The sequence below is a fragment of the Orcinus orca genome, chromosome 3 (genome assembly GCF_937001465.1).
Source record: "Orcinus orca chromosome 3, mOrcOrc1.1, whole genome shotgun sequence".
NCBI lineage: Eukaryota > Metazoa > Chordata > Mammalia > Artiodactyla > Delphinidae > Orcinus > Orcinus orca.
In genome coordinates, this window is record NC_064561.1 from 61,055,727 (window position 1) to 61,079,128 (window position 23,402).

Below are 23,402 nucleotides of genomic sequence, written 5' to 3' on the forward strand. Positions count from 1 at the left end.
GCTGAGGCTCGGGCTTTGGTCGGAGCGCAGGAAGAGGGCTGGGGTTGGCGGCGTGAACACAGCCTGAAGGGGTTAGTGCACCACTAGCCGGAAGTGAGTCCGGGAAAAGGTCTGGGCCTGCGGAAGAGGCAAGAGACTTTTTCTTCCCTCTTTGTTTCCTGGTGCGCAGGGAGAGGGGATTAAGAGCGCTGCTTAAAGGAGCTCCAGAGATGGGCGCGAGCCGCGGCTGAAAGCGCATACCCCAGAGACAGGTAGGAGACGCTAGGGCTGCTGCTGCCGCCACCAAGAAGCCTGTGTGCGAGCACAGGTCACTATCCACAACTCCCTTCCGGGGAGCCTGCGCAGCCCGCCACTGCCAAGTTCCCGGGATCCAGGGACAACTTCCCCGAGAGAACGCACAGCGCGCCTCAGGCTGGTGCAACGTCACGTTGGCTTCTGCCGCCGCAGGCTCGCCCCACACTCCGTGCCCCTCCCTCCCCCCGGCCTGAGTGACCCAGAGCCCCCGAAGCAGCGGCTTCTTTAACCCCGTCCTGTCAGAGCGGAAAAACAGACACTCTTCGGCGACCTACACGCAGAGGCGGGGCCAAATCCAAAGCTGAGCCCCTGGGAGCTGTGAGAACAAAGAAGAGAAAGGGAAATCTCTCCCGGCAGCCTCAGAGGCAGCGGATTAAAGCTCCACAATCAACTTGATGTACCCTGCATCTGTGGAATACACGAATAGACAACGAATCATCCCAAATTGAGGAGGTGGACTTTGAGAGCAAGATTTATGATTTTTTCCCCTTTTCCTCTTTTTCTGAGTGTGTATGTGTATGCTTCTGTGTGAGATTTTGTCTGTATAGCTTTGGTTCCACCATTTGTCCTAGGGTTCTATCCGTCCGTTTTTTTCTTTTAATTTGTTTTCCTTAATAATTATTTTTTATTTTAATAACTTTATTATATTTTATGTTATATTAATTTTATTTATTTCTTTCTTTTTTCCTTCCTTTCCTCCTTCCTTCCTTCCTCCCTGGTTCCCTCCATCCCTCCCTCCCTCACTCCTTTCTTTCTTTCTTTCCTTCTTTCCTTCTTTCATTTCTTCCTTCCTTCCTTCCTTCCTTTCTTTCTTTTAACTTCTACTAATTCTTTCTTTCTACTTTTTCTCCCTTTTATTCTGAGCCGTGTGGATGAAAGGCTCTTGGTGCTCCAGCCAGGAGTCAGTGCTGTGCCTCTGAGGTGGGAGAGCCAACTTCAGGACACCAGTCCACAAGAGACCTCCCAGCTCCACATAATATCAAACGGCAAAAATCTCCCAGAGATCTCCATCTGAACGCCAGCACCCAGCTTCACTCAACGACCAGCAAGCTACAGCGCTGGACACCCTATGCCAAACAACTAGCTAAACAGGAACACAACCCCATCCATTAGCAAAGAGGCTGCCGAAAATCATAATGAGTCCATGGACACCCCAAAACACACCACCAGACGTGGACCTGCCCACCAGAAAGACAAGATCCAGCCTCATCCACCAGAACACAGGCACTAGTTCCCTCCACCAGGAGGCCTACACAACCAACTGAATCAACCTTAGCCACTGTGGACAGACACCAAAAACAACGGGAACTACGAACCTGCAGCCTGCAAAAAGGAGACCCCAAACACAGTAAGATAAGCAAAATGAGAAGACAGAAAAACACACTGCAGATGAAGGAACAAGATAAAAACCCACCAGACGTAACAAATGAAGAGGAAATAGGCAGTCTACCTGGAAAAGAATCCAGAATAATGATAGTAAAGATGATCCAAAACCTTGGATATAGAATAGACAAAATGCAAGAAACATTTAACAAGGACCTAGAAGAACTAAAGAGGAAACAAACAATGATGAAGAACACAATAAATGAAATTGAAAATGCTCTAGATGGTATCAATAGCAGAATAACTAAGGCAGAAGAACGGATAAGTGACCTGGAAGATAAAATAGTGGAAATAACTACTGCAGAGCAGAATAAAGAAAAAAGAATGAACAGAAATGAGGACAGTCTCAGAGACCTCTGGCACAAAATTAAACGCACCAACATTTGAATTATAGGGGTTCCAGAAGAAGAAGAGAAAAAGAAAGGGAATGAGAAAATATTAGAAGAGATTATAGTTGAAAACTTCTCTAATATGGGAAAGGAAATAGTTAATCAAGTCCAGGAAGCACAGAGAGCCCCATACAGGATAAATCCAAGGAGAAATATGCCAAGACACATATTAATCAAACTGTCAAAAATTAAATACAAAGAAAACATATTAAAAGCAGCAAGAGAAAAACAACAAATAACACACAAGGGAATCCCCATAAGGTTAACAGCTGATCTTTCAGCAGAAGCTATGCAAGCCAGAAGGGACTGGAAGGACATACTTAAAGTGATGAAAGGGAAAAAACCTACAACCAAGATTACTCTATCCAGCAAAGATCTCATTCAGATTTGATGGAGAAATTTAAACCTTTACAGACAAGCAAAAGCTGAGAGAGTTCAGCACCACCAAACCAGCTCTACAATAACTGCTAAAGGAACTTCTCTAGGCAAGAAACACAAGAGAAGGAAAAGAGCTACAATAAAGAACCCAAAACAATTAATAAAATGGGAATAGGAACATACATATCGATAATTACCTTAAATGTAAATGGACTAAATGCTCCCACCAAAAGACACAGATTGGCTGAATGGATACAAAAACAAGACCCATATATTTGCTGTCTACAAGAGACCCACTTCAGACCTAGAGACACATACAGACTTAAAGTAAGGGGATGGAAAAAGATATTTCATGCAAATGGAAACCAAAAGAAAGCTGGAGTAGCAATACTCATATCAGACAAAATAGACTTTAAAATAAAGACTATTAGAAGAGACAAAGAAGGACACTACATAATGATCAAGGGATCGATCCAAGAAGAAGATATAACAATTTAAAATATTTATGCACCCAGCATAGGAGCACCTCAATACATAAGGCAAATACAGCCATAAAAGGGGAAATCGACAGTAACATATTCATAGTAGGGGGCTTTAACACCCCACATTCACCAATGGACAGATCATTCAAAATGAAAATAAATAAGGAAACTCAACCTTTAAATGATACATTAAACAAGATAGACTTAATTGATATTTATTGGACATTCCATCCAAAAACAACAGAATACACATTTTTCTCAAGTGCTAATGAAACATTCTCCAGGATAGATCATATCTTGGGTCACAAATCAAGCCTTGGTAAATTTAAGAAAATTGAAATTGTATCAAGTATCTCTTCGGACCACAACGCTACGAGACTACATATCAATTACAGGAAAAGATCTGTAAAAAATACAAACACATGGAGGCTAAACAATACACTACTTAATGACGAAGTGATCACTGAAGAAATCAGAGGAAATCAAGAAATACCTAGAAACAAATGACAATGGAGACACGATGACCCAAAATCTATGGGATGCAGCAAAAGCAGTTCTAAGAGGGAAGTTTATAGCAATACAATCCTACCTCAAGAAACAGGAAACATCTCAAATAAGCAACCTAACCATGCACCTAAAGCAATTAGGGAAAGAGGAACAAAAAAACACCAAAGTTAGCAGAAGGAAAGAAATCATAAAAATCAGATCAAAAAGAAATGAAAAAGAAATGAAGGAAATGATAGCAAAGATCAATAAAACTAAAACCTGGTTCTTTGAGAAGATAAACAAAATTGATAAACCATTAGCCAGACTCATCAAGAAAAAGAGGGAGAAGACTCAAATCAATAGAATTAGAAATGAAAAAGAAGTAACAACTGACACTGCAGAAATACAAAAGATCATGAGCGATTACTACAAGCAACTCTATGCCAATAAAATGGACAACCTGGAAGAAGTGGACAAATTCTTAGAGAGGCACAACCTGCCAAGACTGAATCAGGAAGAAATAGAGAATATGAACAGACCAATCACAAGCACTGAAATTGAAACTGTGACTAAAAATCTTACAACAAACAAAAACCCAGGACCAGATGGCTTCACAGGCGAATTCTATCAAACATTTAGAGAAGAGCTAACATCTATCTTTCTCAAACTCTTCCAAAATATAGTAGAGGGAGGAACACTCCCAAACTCATTCTATGAGGCCACCATCACCCTGATACCAAAACCAGACAAGGATGTCACAAAGAAAGAAAACCACAGGCCAATATCACTGATGAACATAGATGCAAAAATCCTCAACAAAATACAAGCAAACAGAATCCAACAGCATATTAAACAGATCATACACCATGATCAAGTGGGGTTTATTCCAGGAATGCAAGGATTCTTCAATATACGCAAGTCAATCAATGTGATACACCATATTAACAAACTGAAGGAGAAAAACCATATGATTACCTCAATAGATGCAGAGAAAGCTTTCGACAAAATTCAACACCCATTTATGATAAAAACCCTGCAGAAATTAGGCATAGAGGGAACTTTCCTCAACATAATAAAGGCCACATATGACAAACCCACAGCCAACATCATCCTCAATGGTGAAAAACTGAAAGCATTTCCACTAAGATCAGGAACAAGACAAGGTTGCCCACTCTCACCACTCTTATTCAACATAGTTTTGGAAGTTTTAGCCACAGCAATCAGAGAAGAAAAGGAAATAAAAGGAATACAAATCGGAAAAGAAGAAGTAAAGCTGTCATGATTTGCAGATGACGTGATACTATACATAGAGAATCCTAAAGATGCTACCAGAAAACTACTAGAGCTAATCAATGAATTTGGTAAAGTAGCAGGATACAAAATTAATGCACAGAAATCTCTGGCATTCCTATACACTAATGATGAAAAATCTGAAAGTGAAATCAAGAAAACACTCCCATTTACCACTGCAACAAAAAGAATAAAATATCTAGGAATAAACCTACGTAAGGAGACAAAAGACCTGTATGCAGAAAATTATAAGACACTGATGAAAGAAATTAAAGATGATACAAATAGATGGAGAGATATACCATGTTTGTGAATTGGAAGAATCAACATTGTGAAAATGACTCTACTATCCAAAGCAATTTACAGATTCAATGCAATCCCTATCAAACTACTACTGCCATTTTACACAGAACTAGAACAAAAAATTTCACAATTTGTATGGAAACACAAAAGACCCCGAATAGCCAAAGCAATCTTGAGAACGAAAAACAGAGCTGGAGGAATCAGGCTCCCAGACGTCAGACTGTACTACAAAGCTACAGTAATCAAGAGAGTATGGTACTGGCACAAAAACAGAAAGATAGATCAACGGAACAGGATAGAAAGCCCAGAGATAAACCCACGCACATATGGTCACCTTATCTTTGATAAAGGAGGCAGGAATGTACAGTGGAGAAAGGACAGCCTCTTCAATAAGTGGTGCAGGGAAAACTGGACGGCTACATGTAAAAGTGTGAGATTAGATCACTCCCTAACACCATACACAAAATAAGCTCAAAATGGATTAAAGACCTAAATGTAAGGCCAGAAACTATCAAACTCTTGGAGGAAAATATAGGCAGGACACTCTATGACATAAATCACAGCAAGGTCCTTTTTGACCCACCTCCTAGAGAAATGGAAATAAAAACAAAAATAAACAAATGGGACCTAATGAAACTTCAAAGCTTTTGCACAGCAAAGGAAACCATAAACAAGACCAAAAGACAACCCTCAGAATGGGAGAAAATATTTGCAAATGAAGCAACTCACAAAGGATTAATCTCCAAAATTTATAAGCAGCTCATGCAGCTTAACAACAAAAAGCAAACAAGCCAATCCAAAAATGGGCAGAAGACCTAAATAGACATTACTCCAAAGAAGATATATAGACTGCAAACAAACACATGAAAGGAATCTCAACATGACTAATCATTAGAGAAATGCAAATCAAAACTACAATGAGATATCATCTCACACCAGTCAGAATGGCCATCATCAAAAAATCTAGAAACAATAAATGCTGGAGAGGGTGTGGAGAAAAGGGAACCCTCATGCACTGTTGGTGGGAATGTAAATTGATACAGCCACTGTGGAGAACAGTATGGAGGTTCCTTAAAAAACTACAAATAGAACTACCATATGACCCAGCAATCCCAGTACTGGGCATAGACCCTGAGAAAACCATAATTTACAAAGAGTCATGTACCAAAATGTTCATTGCACCTCTATTTACAATAGCCCGGAGATGGAAACAATCTAAGTGTCCATCATTGCATGAATGGATAAAGAAGATGTGGCACATATATACAATGGAATATTACTCAGCCATAAAAAGAAATGAAATTGAGCCATTTGTAATGAGGTGGATAAACCTAGAGTCTGTCATACAGAGTGAAGTAAGTCAGAAAGAGAGAGACAAATACCGTATGCTAACACATATATATGGAATTTAAGAAAAAAAAATGTCATGAAGAACCTAGGGGTAAAACAAGATTAAAGACACAGACCTACTAGAGAATGGACCTGAGGATGTGGGGAGGGGGAAGGGTAAGCTGTGACAAAGCGAGAGAGAGACATGGACATATATACACTACCAAACGTAAGGTAGATAGCTAGTGGGAAGCAGGCTCATAGCACAGGGGAATTAGCTCGGTGCTTTGTGACCACCTGGAGGGGTGGGATAGGGAGGGTGGGAGGGATGTAGGCGCAAGCGGGAGGAGATATGGGAACATATGTATATATATAACTGATTCATTTTGATGTGAAGCAAAAACTAACACACCGTTGTAAAGCAATTATACTCCAATAAAGATGTTAAAAAAACAAATCATGAGAGATTACTACAAGCAACTCTATGCCAATAAAATGGACAACCTGGAAGAAATGGACAAATTCTTAGAAAGGCACAACCTGCCAAGACTGAATCAGGAAGAAATAGAGAATATGAACAGACCAATCACAAGCACTGAAATTGAAACTGTGACTAAAAATCTTACAACAAACAAAAACCCAGGACCAGATGGCTTCACAGGCGAATTCTATCAAACATTTTGAGAAGAGCTAACACCTATCCTTCTCAAACTCTTCCAAAATATAGCAGAGGGAGAAACACTCCCAAATTCATTCTACGAGGCCACCATCACCCTGATACCAAAACCAGACAAGGATGTCACAAAGAAAGAAAACCACAGGCCAATATCACTGATGAACATAGATGCAAAAATACTAGCAAACAGAATTCAAGAGCACATTAAAAGGATCATACACCATGATCAAGTGGGGTTTATTCCAGGAACACTAGGATTCTTCAATATACGCAAGTCAATCAATGTGATACACCTTATTAACAAATTGAAGGATAAAAACCATATGATCATCTCAATAGAGGCAGAGAAAGCTTTCGACAAAATTCAACACCCATTTATGATAAAAACCCTCCAGAAAGTAGACATAGAGGGAACTTTCCTCAACATAATAAAGGCCATATATGACAAACTCACAGCCAACATCGTCCTCAATGGTGAAAAACTGAAAGCATTTCCACTAAGATCAGGAACAAGACAAGGTTGCCCACTCTCACCACTCTTATTCAACATAGTTTTGGAAGTTTTAGCCACAGCAATCAGAGAACAAAAGGTAATAAAAGGAATACAAATCGGAAAAAAAGAAGTAAAGCTGTCACTGTTTGCAGATCATGTGATACAATACATAGAGAATCCTAAAGAGGCTACCAGAAAACTACTAGAGCTAATCAATGAATTTGGTAAAGTAGCAGGATACAAAATTAATGCACAGAAATCTCTGGCATTCCTATACACTAATGATGAAAAATCTGAAAGTGAAATCAAGAAAACACTCCCATTTACCACTGCAACAAAAAGAATAAAATATCTAGGAATAAACCTACCTAAGGAGACAAAAGACCTGTATGCAGGAAATTATAAGACACTGATGAAAGAAATTAAAGATGATACAAATAGATGGAGAGATATACCATGTTCTTGGATTGGAAGGATCCACATTGTGAAAATGACTCTACTACCCAAAGCAATTTACAGATTCAATGCAATCCCTATCAAACTACCACTGGCATTTTTCACAGAACTACAACAAAAAATTTCACAATTTGTATGGAAACACAAAAGACCCCAAATAGCCAAAGCAATCTTGAGAACGAAAAACGGAGCTGGAGGAATCAGCCTCCCTGACTTCAGACTATACTGCAAAGCTACAGTAATCAAGACAGTATGGTACTGGCACAAAAACAGAAAGATAGATCAATGGAACAGGATAGAAAGCCCAGAGATAAACCCACGCACATATGGTCACCTTATCTTTGATAAAGGAGGCAGGAATGTACAGTGGAGAAAGGACAGCCTCTTCAGTAAGTGGTGCTGGGAAAACTGGACAGCTACATGTAAAAGTGTGAGATTAGATCACTCCCTAACACCATACACAAAAATAAGCTCAAAATGGATTAAAGACCTAAATGTAAGGCTAGAAACTACCAAACTCTTAGAGGAAAACATAGGCAGAACACTGTATGACAAATCACAGCAAGATCCTTTTTGACCCACCTCCTAGAGAAATGGAAATAAAAACAAAAATAAACAAATGGGACCTAATGAAACTTCAAAGCTTTTGCACAGCAAAGGAAACCATAAACAAAACCAAAAGACAACCCTCAGAATGGGAGAAAATATTTGCAAATGAAGCAACTTACGAAGGATTAATCTCCAAGATTTACAAGCAGCTCATGCAACTCAATAACAAAAAAAAAAACCCAATCCAAAAATGGGCAGAAGACCTAAATAGACATTTCTCCAAAGAAGATATACAGATTGCAAACAAACACATGAAAGAATGCTCAACATTGTTACTCATTAGAGAAATGCAAATCAAAACTACAATGAGATATCATCTCACACCAGTCAGAATGGCCATCATCAAAAAATCTAGAAACAATAAATGCTGGAGAGGGTGTGGAGAAAAGCGAACACTCTTGCACTGCTGGTGGGAATGTGAATTGGTACAGCCACTATGGAGAACAGTATGGAGGTTCCTTAAAAAACTACAAATAGAACTACCATATGACCCAGCAATCCCAGTACTGGGCATAGACCCTGAGAAAACCATAATTTACAAAGAGTCATGTACCAAAATGTTCATTGCACCTCTATTTACAATAGCCCAGAGATGGAAACAACCTAAGTGTCCATCATTGGATGAATGGATAAAGAAGATGTGGCACATATATACAATGGAATATTACTCAGCCATCAAAAGAAACGAAATTGAGCTATTTGTAATGAGGTGGATAGACCTAGAGTCTGTCATACAGAGTGAAGTAAGTCACAAAGAGAAAGACAAATACCGTATGCTAACACATATATATGGAATTTAAGAAAAAAAATGTCATGAAGAACCTAGCGGTAAGACAGGAATAAAGACACAGACCTACTAGAGAACAGACTTGAGGATATGGGGAGGGGGAAGGGTAAGCTGTGACAAAGCGAGAGAGAGGCATGGACATATATACACTACCAAACGTAAGGTAGATAGCTAGTGGGAAGCAGCCGCATAGCACAGGGAGATTAGCTCGGTGCTTTGTGACCGCCTGGAGGGGTGGGATAGGGAGGGTTGGAGGGAGGGAGACGCAAGAGGGAAGAGATATGGGAACATATGTATATGTACAACTGATTCACTTTGTTATGAAACAGAAACTAACACACCATTGTAAAGCAATTATAGTCCAATAAAGATGTAAAAAAAGGTAAAATAAAATAAATAAAAGCGGAACTCAAATCTTATTTAAAAAATAATAATAATAAATATGAACCCATGCTTTAAGTACGTAGACAGAATACAAATACAATATTATTTAATCATCAGAAAGCCCCTGAGTATGTGTTATGACTACTACTACTACTATTATTATTATTATCACTACCATTTTACTGATGTTGAAACTGAAAATCAGAGGAGGTTCAGCAATTTGCTCCAGGTATATGAGTAATGACAGATGAAAGGACGGATCCCAGACTTTTTTGTCTCCAAAGCCTGTACTGTTAATGATTCAACCAGTGTTTTTCAAAACGTGGTCCATGGTCCTACATCAAAATCACCTGAGATGCTTGTTAAGAATGCAAACTCTTTAGTTTCACCCAGGCCCACTGAATCAGTATTGCTGAGATGGAGCCAAGAATTGTGCATTTCCTTGTGTTTTTTTGCCTACTGACTGTTAACACATTGCTAAGCTACTCTGCCTTCTGACATTTAAGACACCATTATGGCAAAAAGATGAAAATCTTACTAATAAGTGCATATGACCAAAGACCTTCTGAAGGTTATCCCATCTAGAAGCCTTCACTGAATAGATAGGAAAACCCAACATTTAGAAAGTATAGGGTCTAAGCTTTGTGTAACAATCCCAAAATTACACTATGAGTGGGAAGGCCTGCTGATACCTGAGAATTCTGGAACTTTTCCCCTCCTTTCCAACTCCAATTTGCTCTATGACTTTGAAGAGGTCAATTTTTATGCCTGGGCATTGGTTTCTTTGCTGTTAGCTCTGGTGAGCTGACCTATGCTTCACAAGGGTGATCCCAAGATCCACACAGAGAAGGAACTTTCCCAGACTATAGAGCTGAATCAAATGCTCCAGGATTTCTAGCGAGGGCAAAGATATGTTCAACAAAGCCAGGCAACAAAATATCACTTTTCACTTCTCTGTTTCAATGTCTTTGAAAACATTTTCCTATTATCATTTCCCACTATCCCTAAATTCTTTCAGGAGTAGAAGTGAATATAACATGTAAATAAATGTCTCTCCTACTTTCTTCCATATGGCCACAAAAAGTAGCAAGTTTAATAAAGTTTCCCCCAATTTTTTAAAGTGATAAAGAAGGGACCTTAAAAATATTTATTTTAACCCTCTTTGATTTTTATAGGTGATAAAACCAGCCAGTGAATGGACCCAGTGGAATACTCCTGTGTTATTCCACTACACCTAATGAATGCTTATGCTTCTAGTCTCTGCTTCCTCAAAGCAGTGCTAGTGTTGATATAGCTGCTGTGTGTTTTTTTATAACAGTAACCTTAGCCTGTTGCCCTGGGGCAGGGCAGTATTTCTCAAAGTTTGGGACTCCCTACTCTGGTCGACTACAAGAAGATTTAGTTGGTTTTAAGTAATACTGAATCACATAATAGAAAAATAATTCCTCTATCAATTTAAAAAATATTTTTACTTACTTCAAAGAGAAAGTCTCAGGATGACTCTAATCCAGGCTTAGTAGCTCTGTGACTTGGTAATCTTCCTTTTTAAGAAATTCAAAGTAGGCAGTTGATCACCTTTTCTTTATGGCAAGTGATATAAGCTTTCCAAATATGATAATGATGTGAATTTTTCTTTTAAAATCAATCAACTTAAAGAAGAGTATTAAGCTAATAATACTATAAGGGACATGATAAAAATTCATAAAAATTGTATGAGAATGATTAAAATGATGAAATGATTCAAAATACAGACTCTGGAGTCAAACACACATGGGATTCCAATGTGCGGAATCTTCTAGATGTCTAAGATGTAGAGTAGGTTATATATCCTTTCAGTGATTCACTGTTACTGTTGGCAGAATGAGGACATTTGTAATGCCTACCCATGGTTTGTTGTGAGGATTAGCCAAATGATCACTGTCAAATTCTTACCACAGGGCCTGGCCTATGGTGAGTGGCCAGCAACTGCCAATTGCTATTTTATCAGCAGTGGCAGCGCCAACATTACCTTGGCTGAGGAATGTTGATACATTTTATCTCCTATAATCACAGATTATAAAACCTAGGGAATATAAAAGAAAAAAACCTCTAAAGATTATCTAATCTAAATTTCCCCAGACCCCACCACCTGAGGGTGTTGAGAAAAGGGAACCCTCCTACATTGTTGGTGGGAATGTAAATTGATACAGCCACTATGGAGTTTCCTTAAAACACTAAATATAAAACTACCATATTACCCAGCAATCCCACTCCTGGGCATATATTCAGAGAAAACCATAATTCGAAAAGATACATGCACCCCAATGTTCACTGCAGCACTATTTACAATAGCCAGGACATGGAAGCAACCTAAATATCCAACAACAGAAGAATAGATAAAGAAAATGTGGCACGTATGTACAACGGAATGTTACTCAACTATAAAAAAGAACGAAATAATGCTATTTGCGGCAACATGGATGGACCTAGAGATTATCATACTAAGTGAAGTAAGACAGAGAAAGACAAATACCATATGATATCACTTATATGTAGAATCTAATAAAAAATGATACGAATGAACTTATTTACTAAACAGAATTCACAGATCTCAAAATCAAACTTATGGTTACCAAAGGAGAAACGTTGGGGGAAGTAATAAATTAGGAGATTGGGATTAACATATACACACTACTATATATAAAATAGATAACTAGCAAGAAACTGCTGTATAGCACAGGGAACTCTACTCAATATTATTTAATAACCTACTTGGGAAAAGAATCTGAAAAAGAATGGATATATATATATATATTGATATATATATATGTATAACTGATTCACTTTGCTGTATGTACACTTGAAACTAATACAACATTGTGAATCAACTATACTCCAATAAAAACTTTTAAAAAATAAAAATAAAATAAAAGCAACATGTTTTCTAGAATAGCATGTCTCATTTTAAGCTAACCAATGAATAAGAAAAATAATATCTGTTTAAAAAATTTTTAAAAACAAACAACCTCTAAAGTTTATCTAATCTAACCTTCCCCAGACCCCACCACCTGAGGCTTAAAGTTCCTCTAAAGGAGTTTTTAACCTTTATGGTTTATGACTTTTCATTTGTTTTAAATATTTTTAATGCTTTTATTAATCTTAAACTAAAATTTAGCATACATTTTAATTATGATATAGGCAGTAGTATATGCAGTACTCTGATGTTGTCACTAATAGAAATCACAGCCATTTTCACATTACATCTCTTGAAATATTTATATTCTTTGCCACTTAGAGATTTATGATCGCTATTAGAGAATCTGATTATTAGCATATTAAAAAGAAGCAAATTTATTACTAGATCACAAACTTATAATACTTTGATAACTGCATTTCAATATAATTGGTTTCCTTGTAATCCTATGCGTTTTATGTTACGCATTTACAAGCATTCTGAGAAGAAAACCACCAGCATAATCACACTGCCTCAGCTGTCCACAGCAAACACAAAAAGTTTAAAGACCCCTGCTCTATCACCTCGCCAAGAAACGTTGATGCAGTCCACTTGCACACCTTGGGAGATTCCCCATCTCCAGAGAAAACCAGTTCTTACCTGCCCCGGTGAGCCCTTAACACCATAGACAACAAATTCTCCTTGGTTATAGAAGAAACAGAAACCACTGTGCTAAAACAAATTTCTGAAAAACAGAAACTAATTCTGATATATACCTTGCAAAAGTATTTGATTTACCAGCCAAGAAAGATATTAACATAGGTGGCTGAATTTCCAAGATTTAAATCACCGAGTGAATCAAAGTAGCAAGATTTCTTTCTATTTCATAGCATACTCTGTCTGCAAGCCACTTATCTACTAAGTCAGAACGAATACTGCTTCACTGTTGCTCACACATCACTTGTATTGCTAACGACAAGAAGAAAGCGGTGTGGGGGGAGCATCAGCTTTCAATCATCTTAACTAACCCACCTTCTCTGCAAAAGACATGTAGCTAATTAAATCAATTTTGTTTTATTTTTTCAACAAATGTTTTTCTCTTTTCAAAATTAGGAGGCAGTTACCTAATTCATGACATAACAAAGGACAAGAGAGTTAGGTTGGTGGTCGAGCAATGTGCAAATCCAAGGCATTTTTGCTTCCAATCGAATGCTCTCTCTAGCACTCAGGACCAGAGAAGAGGATTTGGGGAACAGGAGGTAGACGGAAGAAGAGAGAGAAAAGGAAGGATAAATTAATAATTTTACATTTAACAAAGGATTTCCATAGAATAGCTTTTCACGCTTCCCCCCAAACCCTGTGTAATATTATCAATACTTTTTTTGTTAAAGAAATAAAAGACCAGAAAAGTTAAGTGATTTGTTCAAATTCATGAAGCCAAAAGGAGCAGAGTCAAGGTTTGAGCTCAGGAAGGCTAGTTAAGAGGCTGCCTCTGACTTTGTCCTTGCCCTGCCTCAATCCATCCCCTTACAGAGCTGGTGGCACAGTCTTTCTAAAGGAAAGATCTGATCATGCCACTTTCAGATTCATTATCTTTTCAGAACCTTTGCGAAAACGTCCAGGGCTTAGAGATCCATCTTGATCTGGCTACTGCTTACTTCTGCTGTGCTAGAGCTGGCTCCACTGGCCTTTGAGAAATGACTGTTAAATACTCACGAATTTCCAAGTCAGTTGATAAACTGTTGGTAGCTTGAATTTGGCCTTGGTGAGAATATTTACACCACAGAAATTGGTAAAAGTTACAAACGAAGGCTCTCTCTCTTTTTTTTTTTTTTTTAATTTTTTTGAGAAGAAATTTACCAACACACCTCTGCTCCATAGCACACATCATTTGAACACACACCCCCCCTCTTATTTTCATCCATGCTGAATTACTTTCTGTTCCCTAATAAGCCATGCTATTTCTTTGCCTAGAACACTATTTTCCTTCTTCTCTTTCCCTGGCTCTAATCCTATGAATGTTTCAAGTTTTAATTTTTGTATGACTTTCTTCCTGACCTTCATTGCCTTCTAACTTTCATCCCTGCAAGGCTGGGTGAGATATCCCACCCCAACACCCCACCCCCATAGCACACTAGGCTTTCCCCTCCCAAGGCAGTGCTGTAATTACCCTACTACTGGCCAGATTATGTCACTTGACTACAAACTACTCAGGTGCAGAAACTCCTTATTTTTTTATTTTAATACCATTCTCTACCATGTGTCTGACATCTACTGAAAGATCAATATTTGGTAAATAAACATGGTGAATGACAGAGTTAAGAAGGTCCCCAGGGACAAAATCCCTGAAAAACAGGACTTGTAACTTATTTATATTCAGAGGTGTGATACCAGGAATTGGGAAAATCATTCTCAAACCATAAAAGAACCCAAGGGAAGAAAAAGACAAAATGAGGGTCTTAAGAAACAGGGATGTCAGTTTATTTCTGGTTCTAGTCCAAGGATGACAAACAGTTATTTAGACGGCACCACTACCTATTACCAAGGGCATGAGATCCCTGTTTGATCTCTGCACCCTTTTCTGCTGGGCCCAGGAGACTCCTCCATGCCAGCGCCACTGTCATCAATCAAAGCCAGCATCTAAAGTGAAACGCATTTGCCAACCCAGAGGAGGTCATGTGACACAACGAATACTGCCTTCCTCCTAGAAGCCTTTCTGCCGTACTTTCAAGTATCTCACCAGGTTGCTTCCTCCCTTTTGGAGTCAGGATTGAAACTAAGAGAAGTGAAGAGGCGTAGGAGGAGGAAGTAAGGAAGCTGCATGGAAGGGGAAACTTCAAAAAGAGGATATTAGGGAGGGCCCCCTGTAATCTGTTCTCACATTCCTCCTCCCCTTTCCTTTCTTCCCTTGAGTTTCTTCTTTTTCCTTCTTACTAATTCTCTCTGTGATTGTTTTCCCTTCTGCCCATCTCATTCCAGCTTTTGAGTCTTTGTTTACCCTTTCTCTCTGCAGCTGCTTCTCATTTCTTCTCTGTTCCCTTTTCTGACCTCCCCATCTCCCTTTCTCCTCTACCATCCTCCTTCTTTCTCAACTTTTGTTTCTTACCCTTCCTCCTGCCTTTTAACAGGTTCCAGTATCTCTCTCTGAATTTTTTTTCTTCTGTCTCATTTCCCTCTCTCTCTTTGTCAACTAGATTCTAGAAGAATTAATTACCTTTATTTTGGACACCATTTTCCTCCTCTTTCCCTGGTCCTACTTCTGCTTATCCTTCAAGTTTTACCTTCTGTATCACTTACTTTCTGACATCCATTCCCTTTAATTTTTATAAAGGAAAAAATTTATTTAGAGCACATTTTTCCCCCAATAGATCTTTCAACTAAATAGCAAAATATTTTATTTCATCTAAAGGCAATAGATTAAAAAACAAATTGTACAACATACATAGTAATGTAATCTTGCAAATTATTTTCCAGCTGGCTTTATAAATTTTGCATATATTCTAAATGGATAATTTCATCAAACACAGTTCTCTTTAAATGAAAGCCTAACAAGCAGTGGCACAAAAAGAAAATTAATCTTGTCATTTCTTGAGCATTTACTATGTACACATTGTTCAATATATTACTCAAATTCTAAAGCCTTTGATTTTCCTATCTATCTTTACACGTAATCTGATTTCTAAAGATGTTTCATGGGAAATATTGTTTTTAAGTGAGCGCAGGCTGATTAGAGCATTTACATTTTTACTACCTGTTAGGGAACCTTGACTACCTGTAGTTCTTGGATAGAAAAATTATGTGTGACCTCCTTTCTTAATGAATATCTGTGCCTTATCTCTCATTAGTTTAGAAATATAAAAATGTAATACTGAAAAAAATGTAATGCTCTTTCTTAAAAAATGGAACACAAAAATTCTGAGTTAATAGAAGTGTCATTACTAGGAAGAGGCAGGTCATCATAGGCAAGGCACTCTGCAGAGGGTGGAGAAGCTTGGTTAACCTTGTTTTAGTAGAGAGGCATCAGTGTTTCCTCAAAGTCTGTCATTCCAGTGGCTGACCAAGTGCAAAAACAAGCTTAGAGCTAACAAACAAAAGAAATTCAGCAAATCTCTTAAGAAAATCCCCAGTTACCAGACCAGAAAAAAACAGAAATATCCTACAGAGAACTCTCTTATTTCCACCAAAAACTTACTACAGAAGAGCAATTAGGGAACATTAAGTCCAAATCCTCCACTTTACTAGGAAACACTTTGGTTATAATTAAAAATATGAGCTTTAGAGATAAAAAGACTTGGGTTTAAATTGTCACTCAGAAACTCACAAGCTGTGTTCTAAGATAATAATAACACCTGAATATCAGGTTGCTCTAAGCATTAAATAGGTGAGGCTCATAAAGGTATGGCAACATAAGAAATGTTCAATCAATATTAACTGTAAGTTCCAGAGAAGGAAAGGGTATTTCTTGAAGTCACATACTTGTCCAAGAGCAAGTTTAAGGCCAGCTCACTGTCAAATTGATTTTTATGTCAATGCTCTTTCAATTTCCTGAGATCATTAAACAATGGCCCATGGGCCAAATCTGGCCTCTTGTCTGATTTTGACAAGAGCCACACTCATTCAGTTAGGTACTGTTGATGGTTGCTCCAGTGCCAACATGGCAGAGTTGAGTAGCTGTAAACTGCAGAGCCAAAAATATTTACCAAAAATCCTTTACAAAAAAGTTTGCTGAACCTTGTGACTAGGACTTGATTTCAAGTCTAGATCACTTAGGGAGACTGAGTTAGCTTTACTATAATCCTTCCTCTACCCTTAGGGGTCTTACTCAAAAAGGTAAAGGTTTAGTGGTGAATTCTTACCTTCCCAAGTCTTAGTTTTGGTAGCTTAAACCAAAAACAAAAATAAAACAAGCAGGAGAGTAATTTGTTTCCTGTAATGAATAGACTTCAGATTCAAAAGGGTGTTCAGAGTTCCTCATTCAGGTCTTCCAATTCCATGCAAATCTCAAATGTCTACCCTATTTTGCTCTCTACCAATTTGAGAATCTCTAAATGCAGTTAAAATTTATAGGCACCCCTCCTCCCCATGCAGCTATGTTTTCTTTATCAGGGTCAAGGAATGACAGTGCTAAATCTGTCCTTAGCACCCTCTTTGCCCAGATGGAGAAACTGATGTCCAGACAGGGACACTCTCTTGTCATAGATCCCAAGCACAGTGTTTTGTTTTTTTTTTCATTAAACTAAAACTTCCCCCATGATTTACTTTATGTTGCTCAACTATTTAGAGTTTCAGTGGTGGCAAGTAAGATCACAGATTTAGAATTTTACAGTAAGAATTGTATCCTTTATTAATTTTTTTTTTTGGCCGCACTGTGCAACTTGCAGGATCTTATTTCCCCTGCCAGGGATTGAACCCCACCTGGGTAGTGAAAGCACCGAGTCCTAACCATTGGACCACCAAGGAATTCCTATTAAATTATTTTTTAACTGCTTTGCTGGGAGAAAGAAAGTCAGTGCTCACCAGCCAGGGATGAGAACCAACCACCTTATTTGAGTTCCTTAAAATATTAAAGTTATAGACTTACTTTCACACACAATTATAAATATTCCTCTGAGATTGCCTTTTTCGCCAAGAGGTGAGAAGAGGCCCTAATGGACTCAAAAGTAAAGGAGACCGCAGGACACCGGGAAAAGGGAGAGGAAGGAGGTCCATGCAGCCATGAGCAGCAAAATTCAAAGAGGTCCTTGGAAATGTTGCTAACAATATACATTTGGAAGAAATGGTGAATTTATCTGGAAAAAAAATTATCTATAAAAGGGTTACATTACATTTGACCCTTGAACTGCAAGAGTGTGAACTGCATGGGTCCACTTATATGCAGATTTTTTTCACTAAATTTGTACTCCATACAAATTATACTACATAATCTGAGGTTAGTTGAATGTGCATATGCAGAACGACGAATACAGAGGGCCAACGGTAAAGTTACACATGGATTTTTGACAGTGTGAAGGGTTGGCACCCCAGCCCCTGCATTGTTCAAGGGTTAAATGTATTTATTAAGGATATATCTTTAGTTAAGACTTTAAACTCCAGCCCCTCAACCACTCCCCCCCTCATTATTGACAAAAGGCACTGTCATATATTCTGCAGGGCTGATGGATTGATTGCTTTATCTGTGATTCACCGGTCTGTGGATATACAATAACATATTCATATCTATATGTCTACTAGGCTATAAATTTTATAGTGATGATATAATTGTTCATCATCCCAGTCAGGTCCTCCTCTGACTCATGAGCTCTCTTAGGGTCAATCAACAAAGCATGAACACTTGAGAATCTCTCCTGTCTCTGGTATCCAGATTCAATCAGTGACCAAATCTTTTTAGTGTTTCCCTCTGAGTTATTTCTTAAACCTATCCTCTGCTTTCTATTTCTATGATATCACTCCAGTTCAGACTACCAGTAGTTCATGTCACGTTATTTCTCATCTGCGTATGGTCCCTCCTAATTCTAATCCTGTCAAACTACCACCAAACCAATATTCCTAAAAACAATTTTGATCAGGTACCTCTCCTGCTTAAATACCTACAATATATCTCCTTTAAAGTCCAAACTTTTAATCAGGCATTCAAGCAACATTCTTTCCAATCCCATTTCTAGGATTTTGTTTTCCTCTTTGAAAACAAGGAGGAATAGCCTGCGTTTCATATGTCTGCATGTGTCGGGGAAGAAGAAATTTTCCCTTCTAGATTCTTTTGGCTGGTCTAAAAATTAAATTGACATGAGATAGATTAACAGGAGAAACATCAAACAAAAGTCGAAAAACATGAATATACAGGAGAGACCCAGGTAAAATGAGTAACTTGCCCAAATGGTCAAAGACCGCACCTTAAATATCATCTTTAGCTAAAGGCAAAAGAGGATGTTCGAGGTTGTAGTTTGGGACTTCAAAGGGGAGGAAGGTAATTTACACGGTGATGGAAATGCAAATGTTAAGTAAAAAAATGTTTGCTGGCCGTGCAGAGACAATTGGACACAGACTGGACTCTGATATCTAGGTCTTGCCTGAGTTTCCCCCTCACCACACCTAGCCCATATTCTTTGCAGACATCTCTGATGATAGCTCTATTCCTGGAACAGGCCTTTTATCTAAATTAGTTAGGCAGCCAAGGGGGAGGTAGAAAGAAAGGCCTCCTTAGTCTTCTGGTTCTTAAAAATAATCAGCCTAAATCAATCCTCATGCCAAAGAGGCACAATTTGGGCTGGCAACTTTGGTTCTCCTACAGGGACAATTGGAGGAGATGGACATAGTGAGAAGTGAGGAAAAACCATCTGTCTTTGGTGCTATTAGATTTGTGCTTTTCCTGATCAATATCACAAGTCCTGAAGTTATTTGTTCTGTCACTAAACCTTGATCGGCAGTACCTTGAGATCTGCTGTAGAGGCCACAGAATAATAGCTTTTCTCTCTAAATTAAAATTGCCTCAGGCAGTAAAATCTTAGAGGTTACCTTTGAAGCAATTAAATTAATTTGCAAATCTGTTGTTCCATTTATAAAACATTTTAAATTAACCATATTTTAAAAATCACTTTGTCAACTGAAGGAAAAATGCACAATATTAAGAGTTGTAGGTTTCAGCTTTATTCAAGGAGCTTACTGAGGACAATAGGCTGGGAAACAGCCTCTCAGTAGCTCTGAGGGAATTGCTCCAAAAAGGTAGGGGGAGAAGCCAGTATATATATGATCTCTGGCTAGGGAATACGCTCAGTCAAGCACACATCTTGGTAAAAGAAAACTGCTAGTCACAAGGAACAGATATCTCAGTCAATGATTTCAGTTCTTTTCTATGTATGGGAAGATGAATGAATTTGGGTTTATTAAAATTCTTCCTGAGATATACATCTAACTATCTAAGGGGTCTGTTTTTCCAAAGCACGGAGTGCCTCATTCTGCCTTTCGTCTTGAATTCCTTTCAGGGTGCACTGTCTGTCAGTGACTGCAATAGCTTATGACTTAATCCTTGTAGAACTGGATGGTGGGCAACATTCTTTATTTTACAACTTTAAAACAGCCTCTGAAAAATACTTGATTGATAACTTTTTTAAATGTAGTCAATTAAATACCCTAAAAATTTTAAAACTACATTTACAAACTTAATTTCCCTTTCAAGTATTTTAATTGTTTGATTTAACAAATAAATAATTTTTCAGTACTAATGAATTTTCATAAATTTAGCAAAATTGATAAACTTAACTGTCTTAGATATTGCAATTCTGAGAATAATATAGCAAAATATCAACATGAAGGGATAAATGTAAATCAATTATTCAATTAACCATTTCAAATCTATTTATGAGGTTATAATTTCAATTAACTAAACTTCCTTGTTTATTATAAATATATGAAATTACAAATATGCACACCCTACTCTTTCTTTTGAGATGTAACTGGGATACCCTAAATATTTTAAATGTACAATTTCATAATTTTGGACATATCTATACATATGTAAAACCATTACAACAATCAATGAAATAAACATGTCCATCACCCCCCAAATTTTCTCGTGCCTCTTTGTAAAGAATTCTCAAAACTCAAAAATAGAAACAGGATTTCAAGCCAAATTGAAAAATGGGGGAAAGATTTGAACAGATATTCGACCAGAAAGAAACAATTAGCACATAAGCACATGAAAAAATGTTTGGCATCATTAGTAACTGGGGAAATGAAAAGTACAACCACAATTAGGTACTCTCACACACCTAATCGAGTGACTATACAGTAAGTCCCCTACACACGAACCTTCAAGTTGTGAACTTTCAAAGATGCGAACGTGCGTTCACATGTCCAATCACATAAGTTGGTTCACGTGTCTGGTGTACATTGTCACATGTGTGCATCCTCTACAAATGGTTGTGCTTTTGTGTACTTTACTGTACATACTGTATAGAGTACAATAATATAGTATCTTTATTTCAAGCCCAGGATGTCTGGAAGGAAGTGTAAAAGCAGCAGTGATGTAGCTGGTACTGTACTGTACTTTTCAAGGTACTGTACTATAAGATTAAAAATGTTTTCTTTACTGTTTGTTTGTTTGTTTTTTATGTATTATTTGTGTGAAAAGTACTATAAACCTATTACAGTACAGTGCTATATAGCTGATTGTGTTAGGTGTGTATCTAGGCTAACTTTGTTGGACTTACCAACAAATTGGACTTACGAACGCACTCTCCGAACGGAACTCATTCGTATGTACAGGACTTACTGTAATTAAAAAGATTGACCATACTAAGCGTTGGAGAAGATGTGAAGGAATTGGAACTCTCATATACAGCTTCATGATACACGGTGGTACTGCAGAGTGGAACACCACTTAAAAAAAATAATTTGGGGGCTTCCCTGGTGGCACAGTGGTTGAGAGTCCGCCTGCCGATGCAGGGGACACAGGTTCGTGCCCCGGTGTGGGAAGATCCCACATGCCTCGGAGCGGCTGGGCCCGTGAGCCATGGCCGCTGAGTCTGCTTGTCCGGAGCCTGTGCTCCGCAACGGGAGAGGCCACAACAGTGAGAGGCCCGCGTACCGCAAATAATAATAATAATAATTTGGCAGTTTCTTTAAATAGTTAAGCTTACACCTACTATTTCTAGCCATTCTCCTCCTAGGTACTCAAGACAAATGAAAGCATATTTTTATGTAAAGACTTGTGCTGGAATGCTCAAAGCAGTTTTATTGTAATAGCCAAATACTGGAATCTACTCAAATGTCCAACAACATTTGACGGAATGTATCAGTAGTCTGGGGAGGGAGGGAGGAGTGGGAGAGATAAGTTACAAGGGCCTTACAGAAAAGTTTGAAAGTTATGGAAATATTCATTGTTTTGATTGAGGTGACAGTTTGATGGGTGTATGCATGTGTCAAAATCTACCAAGTTATGAACTCTTAACTATGTGCAGTTTATTGTCTATCAATTATGCCTCAATCAAGTTTTTAAAAAATAAAACAATTGATCCAGTGCCGGTTAAAAAGCCTTTCATTTTTATTGCAGAGGATCAAGAAGATCCTCATTTTTTGGCTGTCAAGGAACACCTATAAAAACAGATAAAATTTTAAAAATAATTTATGACTCATATCAAAATTAGACCTTGTTTCATATATCTGTTACTACAATTCTCACCTTTTAGATTATATAGAAACCACATGTATCAATGGGGATATGGCAGGTGATGCTGCATTGCAAACAATCCTAAAATCTCAGTATCTTTGAACTATAAAAGTTATTTTTTAAAACATCACATGGCCATTGTGGATCAGGGACGCCACTTATTTTATGACTCAGTGACCCAGGCTGAAGAGGACTCACAATACTGAATGCTGCCAGGTAATGCCCAGGCAGGGTGCTCTGGAGGGAACTTACAGTGAAATGCTCAGCCCAGAAATGACAAAGCTCATCTCCACTCGAAACTCTTTAGACAGAGGAGCTAAGGCGTAAGGTCCCACTCAAGTTCAAGGGCTGATTCACACCCGGAGCATGACAGAGCAGGACTGTGAGGTTTCATCACACAACTCAGAAGAGCGTGCAATTTTAAACTTATGATTTATTTATGGAATTTTCCATTTAATATTTTTGGACTGCTCTTGAAATAGTTCACAATAATCCTCATTTATCTGTCATGATAAAGGAGTACTACAAAGAGAAGATAGCCTTCTGTTTTTGTTTGTTTGCTGTGT